This window comes from Thermobia domestica, chromosome 3, assembly GCF_964235325.1.
Source record: "Thermobia domestica chromosome 3, izTheDome1.hap1.1, whole genome shotgun sequence".
NCBI lineage: Eukaryota > Metazoa > Arthropoda > Insecta > Zygentoma > Lepismatidae > Thermobia > Thermobia domestica.
The window spans coordinates 49,034,606-49,042,011 of NC_137456.1; positions in this window are offsets into that span (position 1 = coordinate 49,034,606).

A 7,406-nucleotide genomic window follows, 5' to 3' on the forward strand; every position below is an offset into this window, starting at 1 on the left:
AGTGTGTTTAACCTCCATTATTCTTGGAAATTAAGACATGTTCAAATACTTCACTTGAATTTCTGTTGGTTTAGTTATATGCACATTGATGTGCAGAATTTCGTTCAGTAATTGCGGTTATAATAAGAATATAACTCTGCTTGTATTTTACTCCATGCACAAATCCTGCGGAGAATGGGTTGTTTGTTAGAAAATTAAATTAGCCTCTTCAATCTGATATTTTACTTGTTTTAAACATGTCCAACCAGCATCGAAACAACACGTTTAAAACAATTTGTTTAAAACGTTTAAAACAAACTGAATAAAACAACAGCCCTCGTTTTAAACATGTTTTAAACATTTGGTTTTAAACATATCAACCCTGGTGTGTAGTGTGTTATTTATTTTGTGTTAATATTACACCATCTCAAGTATCAATATAACACAGTCCTTGTGTTATTTCAACACCATTTTCTTATTATTTCAACACACAATCTGTATAATAATTCAAGGTCAAAGCCGTGTAAGTAATACCATTTTGGTATTAATTCAACACTCCCTGCGTTAAAATTCAAGGTTAAACCATCTGATTAACACCGTTTTTTGTGTTCGTTCGACTCCAGTTCTGTGTTACTACGACACTTATTTCAGTGTTGAAATAACTCCGTGTGCGATGTTGATGTAACCATTTTTCTGTGTTGGAAAAGGTTGTGGTGTGCATGCTTACGATTACCGAAGATTCTAATTTTAAAATAAGAATAGTAAACTGCAGAACACTTCATTTAGAAAATCTTCATGAAATTTTTGGCGTCTTCCCCAACACTTATTGTGAAGTATTTCTTGATGGTTCGAAACACAACTTTCACTAACAACTTGTTTTAGAATGATAGGAAACTTATCTATATCCTTATAATATGTTTGCCTCTTAATCGTGTTTCTACTGGTTTTCCGCCATTTTTGAAACACAGTCCCCGCTGTTGACTGGTGAGCTCTAGTGCAGTAGAGAAGTGACACAGTAATACGGTGTTGTTTCTCGCTGTTGGCATATTTCTTCAGAAACATTATGTAAAACAATTGGGAACACATCGCGAGGTTTGCATGTTGAAATTTTATGAATACCTGGGATAATCGTGGGACGTAAAACTCGAAGATTTCAAAGATTTGAAAGTTGTAGCAGATTTCAACCACTTCCGTTTTTATTAGAGAGGTTAAAACAGAAATGGAATATATTCTTGCCTCGCTTAATTAATTGTAGAAAACTGCTTGTCACTATCGCCGTTTCTACTCTATAGAAATCAACGTAAAAATTGGTTGATTTCTGCCACTTTCAGTTTGAATAGAGAGTTGAGAGAGAAGACGTATCCATACTTAGATTGTTAAATCAATTTTTTAAAAAATCGCTTCTAGCTATCTCTTTACTATTCCTTTTAACTCTACGTAGATCAATATTGAAATCGCAAATTTAATAGATGTCCATCACACCTGGTCTTATAGTAGAGAGTTAAGGGTGGCTATAAAATATTCTTGGGCGTCTTAATCGATTGCAAGAAACTACTTCTCGCTATCTATTACCGTTTTTGATCTAGAGTGATGAACGTTAAAACTAGAAATGATTTACTTCTATCCCTTCCAGTGGATGGATTACCTCCAGCAAGAAACTCGAAAACTTTGTAATCTTTAAGTTTCACGTCCCACGTTTATGCCATGATGACAAGACGATCATTAAGGCAAGTGATTGATGATGAAAGAATTGGTGGAATTAGAATGTGGGAGGAAACAAGAATACCCGAGGAAACACACGGACACGATGCTCTCCCGTTAAAACTTATTTCACCGGGAATCGAATCAACAAGAAACCCGATTCCTAACTTTTACTATACATCCTAGTCAAATTTGATGACGATTCATTAGGTAGTTTTTGAGATGTTTTGTCTCCCGGATGGTTGGACTAACTGACAGACAGATGAATATATGACGGAGTTTTGGTAAACCAAACTTCTTTAATAGAGTAGTGCAGTGCTTAAAGTGACATTAGATGAGGTGACGGTATGGAACAAATATAACCCCTTAGAGCAGTAATTTTGACAGAACTCTAAAGAGTATTTCTACTCCTGTCATTTTTGCACCATTTTTGAAGTGAATATCTATAGAAAGAGAGAGAGAGAGAGAGAGTGAGGACTAATATGTCAATGTTTTACTCCCCACTATCATCAGCTTAGTATTCAATGAATGTTGTTTGCCGTTGTATTACATTGTATTGTATTGTATCCCACTAGTATTTAATGATTTTTTCCAATCTAATTTCCATTTTCAAAAACTTCTTCTGGTCTCGTCTCGTCTCCTAGTCAACACTAAGTTTCTTATTATTGTAAACGCAGAAGTCCAGACAATGTGAAAAGAATAATTTGAAATTAAAAAAAAAAAAAAAAGAGTTCTGGTACGGTATTTAGTTTTTTTTTTTTGAGAGAGAGAGAGAGAGAGAGAGAATTGCTCATATAATTAAATGTTGAAAAAATCAAGAGCAAAAATTCTGCCATTGAGTAGGATAATAGGGAACTGATATTTACATTCGAAACAGCAGCAACGAAATCTTTGATAGTACAAACATATTTGTTGAGTCAATGCTAATGTTGCACTTATTTCAATGTGTAAAATTTGTTTTTTTTTTCTGTAGACAAATCAGTTATTTTTTACCGGTATGCCATACCGGCCGATTTTCGAACTTTCGGATGCATAACCGGCTCATACCGGCTCACTTTAAGCACTGGAGTAGTGTAATCGTTAATGCATATGCACGATAAGCCGAAGACCCGGATTCGATTTTCAGTCCAGTCGTGCATTTTTAATTTTTGTGTATTATTGATGTAACGTAATGAAGCCTGCTTATCTCAATCAAATGCATGTAGTTCTTAGATTGTCCGCGAAACCTTGGTTCGAATTAGCTATGTCTATATTTGTATATGTATATGCCTGTCTATGTCTATATCTGTATTGGTTAAAGTTCCTAGTCAACAAAATTTTATTCTACGTAACTAAGCCAGTTTACTCCTAGTCATTGAATCTCCTCTTTCTGTCCATATATGATTGCACGTAGATATAAATAATTGTATGTCTCTTTGATATTGTATTGATTAAATTTTTGTACATGTTCGTACTTGATTTTCTTAACCATGACTATTTTCTAGTATTCAATGAAGTTCTGTACGTATTCTCCATTGAAACTTGATCTATGTATATGATGATTAGGTATTTGTTTCTGTTCACCAAGGTTCGTATATCTTTCTATTTGACGTAGCTACGTATGTTAGTTCCTATTGATTAACTTTCCTATTAGGCCAGTCAATGAAGGGTGGAATAAGGAAAAAATGGTGGAAAGCTGGAACAAATTTTATTTTCTTAATAAAAGTGTTCGTAACAACATATTAATTTTTCACCCCTCTACCACCCCGGATCTGGCCCCCATCTTGAAAAAATAGTGTCAAAGATGAGTTTTTTGTAAATATTTAGCATGGAATGCATGTTATTACCAAAAAATAATCTACATTAAATTCTCTACAATAAATTATTTCTTCATTTTTTCTCAAGGATGCACCGTTTATATGATATAGATGTGGCTATTACGCATTCATTTTTCAGTTTCACTTTGTAGCAGAATCTTAACGAAAGTTTTCTGATACTATTTTGTTTTAGTGTTTTTTAAATAAAATATAAATTAATGACTCATTGCAGGTGTGACTATGGATAAGTAATCCGGTCTATTGGATCATCTATGTTCAAGATGTTGTCAGCTGAAAGATTTTTATCTGTGAGAGCCTTCTCAGTGATGGTATTATGTGTATAGTAACAGAAAAAGGACTGTAAACATTAGCATACTGCAGTATTAAAGTGAAAGATGAAAAAGAATGCGAACTTAAGGGACTGAAAAGTGTCGAAAAGTTTACACAAAACCAAGAAGTAGCTTACGCCGATAATCCTTAGGTCAGAAATACTAAGATTTAATTTTCATGAAGCCTGGCTGTGGACAATGTAGATCAAATTAATTTTTAAAGAAAAAACTTGTAAGTGAGCGTGAGAGTGTACATCATGTCGAAATCATAAAGTTAAAGATTCTATTATGGAAGCAGCCTACGAAAGAAATGGGTCAAATTAGTTAGTATTAGGATTGGCAATGTTCATGATTTAGTTGCTGCTGAAGTCAGATACCATTCCTCATACATGAAAAAGTTCTACAAGATTTCTTCTGGAATGAAACGAGGTCGTTTGAAAGATAATGTTGTTTCAGATGCTATGGCTCATGCTTTCAACTACCTTGAAGCTATCAAGAAAGAGTACTAATTTTCGTTCAGTGAAATTTTTCAAGATTATGATGATGCACTGCCAACTAAAAAAACAATAAGAACTAAACTGAAAGAAAAGTACTCAGAAGATATTATTATATCAACAAACGAAGGATGCAAGATGCAGAAGAGCCGAAACTTGAAAGAGAGCCACCTCAGCATATAATGCACACAGTCCTAACGAAAAGAGAACGTGAAGATGCTTATTACAGTATCCGGCAAGACAAACAGTACTAAAATCACATCGTTGGCATTTATTTATTTATTTATTTGTTGTAGAACATAATGAAACATAAGAAATGTTGTCAAATGGATGTCAACTAAACGTTACTCAACCCATATTCTAAAATTACGAAGACTCGTGCCTGCATATCATGTGTTCAAAATGTTGAGCATTCCATCGCGCACATTCTTCATAGCGGTCCTATAGATGGATGGACATGTTAGTGAACACGGGTTGCTGGAACGACAGAACAATGAGCGAATATTCTCTCTGAACTACGGTATACTGGTAGGCGGCTATCTGTTCGGAAAATTGCTTCCTTCAGCATGCCCCATATGTAGGCATCTTGAGTCCTGAGGCCAGGGGAGTGGGAAGGATATGGAAAATCCACTTTGTGGAAAATCAAGTGCTGTCCAAACTCTCATGGGCAGAAGAACAAGTGACCCAGTTGCAATGTGGGCGGTAGCCCCTTCTTTCTACATCCATTGTTATTGTAACAATAGATTTTTGGTGCGGCGGAAACCGCGGCGATCGATGTAGCGATCAAGGTACACATGGCTTTCATCACTGAACCATATGTTACTAATGAAGACTTCATGTTCATATGCCATAGCTCCAGAGCAATACAGTAGACGTGGGCGCTCATCTCCTGCAATGAGATGTTGCTCCACACCACACCGTATGATCGTAAATAGTGCTCGACAATAAACACCTTCTCCTCTGTTGTAACATTATCTTTGCGCCAACTGCACACTACGCTAGTCCACACACGACTGAGCACACGTGTGGCGCTCACAGCTCATACCATGTTGCATCTGCGCACCATCTGTACGCGAATTTCAGTACTGTTTGTTTTGCCGCATACTGTACCATACTTTTGACTAAGATGTCCTACAAGTCCTATTTGCAATGGCTATAAAAAGGATTTTGGTCTAGCTGCTGCGATTATGGCGTGAGAAATTGTTATACTTTCCCATTTTGTGGTATTCCCTTTCTTGGTTTTCAAGATAATAGTGTCGAAAAGGCATTTTAAGGTCCCAGGAATGAATGAATTAACTTCTGAAAAAAAAAAAAAAAATCTGCTGATGGCTACTCATCAGTTTCGTAAACCTAGGATCTGACATCTTGAGCAATTATTTGTTCGGCTGTCATTACGATTCTCAACTTTTCTTCGTCCATATACTTACGCTTTTGGAGATCATACTATGCATCCATGAGAGTTTTATGTCCTGTATCACAGAAGCAAACGATATAATAATATCTTTTAAGTATTTTTTTCTTTCAGTTTTTTTTAGCTGGCAGTGCATCATCATAATCTTAAAAAATTTCACTGAATGAAAATTGGCACTCTTCCTTGTTAGCTTCAAGCTAGTTGAAAGCATAGTCATAGCATCTGAAACAACATTATCTTTCAAACGACCTCGTTTCATTCCAGAAGAAATCTTGTAGAACCTTTTCATGTATGAGAAATGGTATCTGACTTCAGCAGCAACTAAATCATGAACATTGCCAATCCTAATACCAACTTCTTTGCCCCAGTCGTCATTTCTTCTATCGGCTGCTTCCATAATAGAATCTTTAGCTTGAATGATTTCGACATGATGTACACTCTCACGCTCACTTACAAGTTTTTTCTTTACTCGGTTTCTTTAAAAATTAATTTGATCTGCATTGTCCACAGGCAGGTTTCTTGAAAATTAAATCTTAGTACTTCTAGCCTAAGGATTATCGGCGTAAGCTACTTCTTGCTTTTGTGTAAACTTTTCCACATTTTTCAGTTCCTTAAGTTCGTTTTCCTTTCCATCTTTCACTTTAATACTACAGTCTACTAATGTTTACAGCAGGGGCGGATCCAGGACGGACTTCTGGGGGTGATGGGTTGTAATATTGTTACTTAGAGCTACTTTTAAGAGCTCCAAACCCTGGGATGGGTTTTATTTATATATAAAATAAGAGAATTTCCTCTTCTTGGGGGGGGGGGGGGGGGGGCGATCGGCCCGATCGCCCAATCTGGATCCGCTTCTGGTTTACAGTCCCTTTTCTGTTACTATACACATAACACCATCACTGAGAAGTCTTTCACAGATAAAACATCTTTCACTGGCGACATCTTGAACATAGATGATTCAATAGACCTGATTACTTATCCTTAATCACACTTGCAATGAATGAAAAATATATTAATTTATATTTTATTAAAAAAATGACAAAACAAAATAGTATCGGAAAGTTTTCCTTAAGATTCTGCTACAAAGCCATGCTGAAAAATGAATGCGTAATTAGCCACGTCTATAGCATCTAAACAGTGCATCCTGAAGAAAAACTGAACAGAAAATTTCTTCTAGAGAATTTAATGTAGGCTATTTTTTTTTTATAATAACATGTTTTGCTCTAAAATGCATTCCATGCGAGATATTTACAAAAAACTAATTTTTGGCACAATTTTTCCAAAATGGCGGCCAAATTCGGGGTGGTAGAGGGGTGCAAAATTAGTATGTTGTTGCGGACACTTTTATAAAGAAAATAAAATTTTTTCCAGCTTTTCACCATTTTTTCCTATTTTACCCTATATCATCCCTTATTGACTGGCATATATATATCCTTAGATTTGATTCACCATTCAACGTAGTTTCTCATCATCACTTTCTCCTTTACCCTAGCCGACATATGCATGGGGCGTAAAACTTAATGATTTCATTTCATTTATTTCCAACGTAGTTTCGCCTGTTTACTTATTGCATTGACAAATTCCTATGCTTTCCTTGCTAGCTGACTTGGTCCTACCTAGCCACGACTATTTGCATAGAACTTTGTAGTTGAGCTATTTGTTTCTATTAATTAAAGTATTCACTTTGTTATTGAGCTAT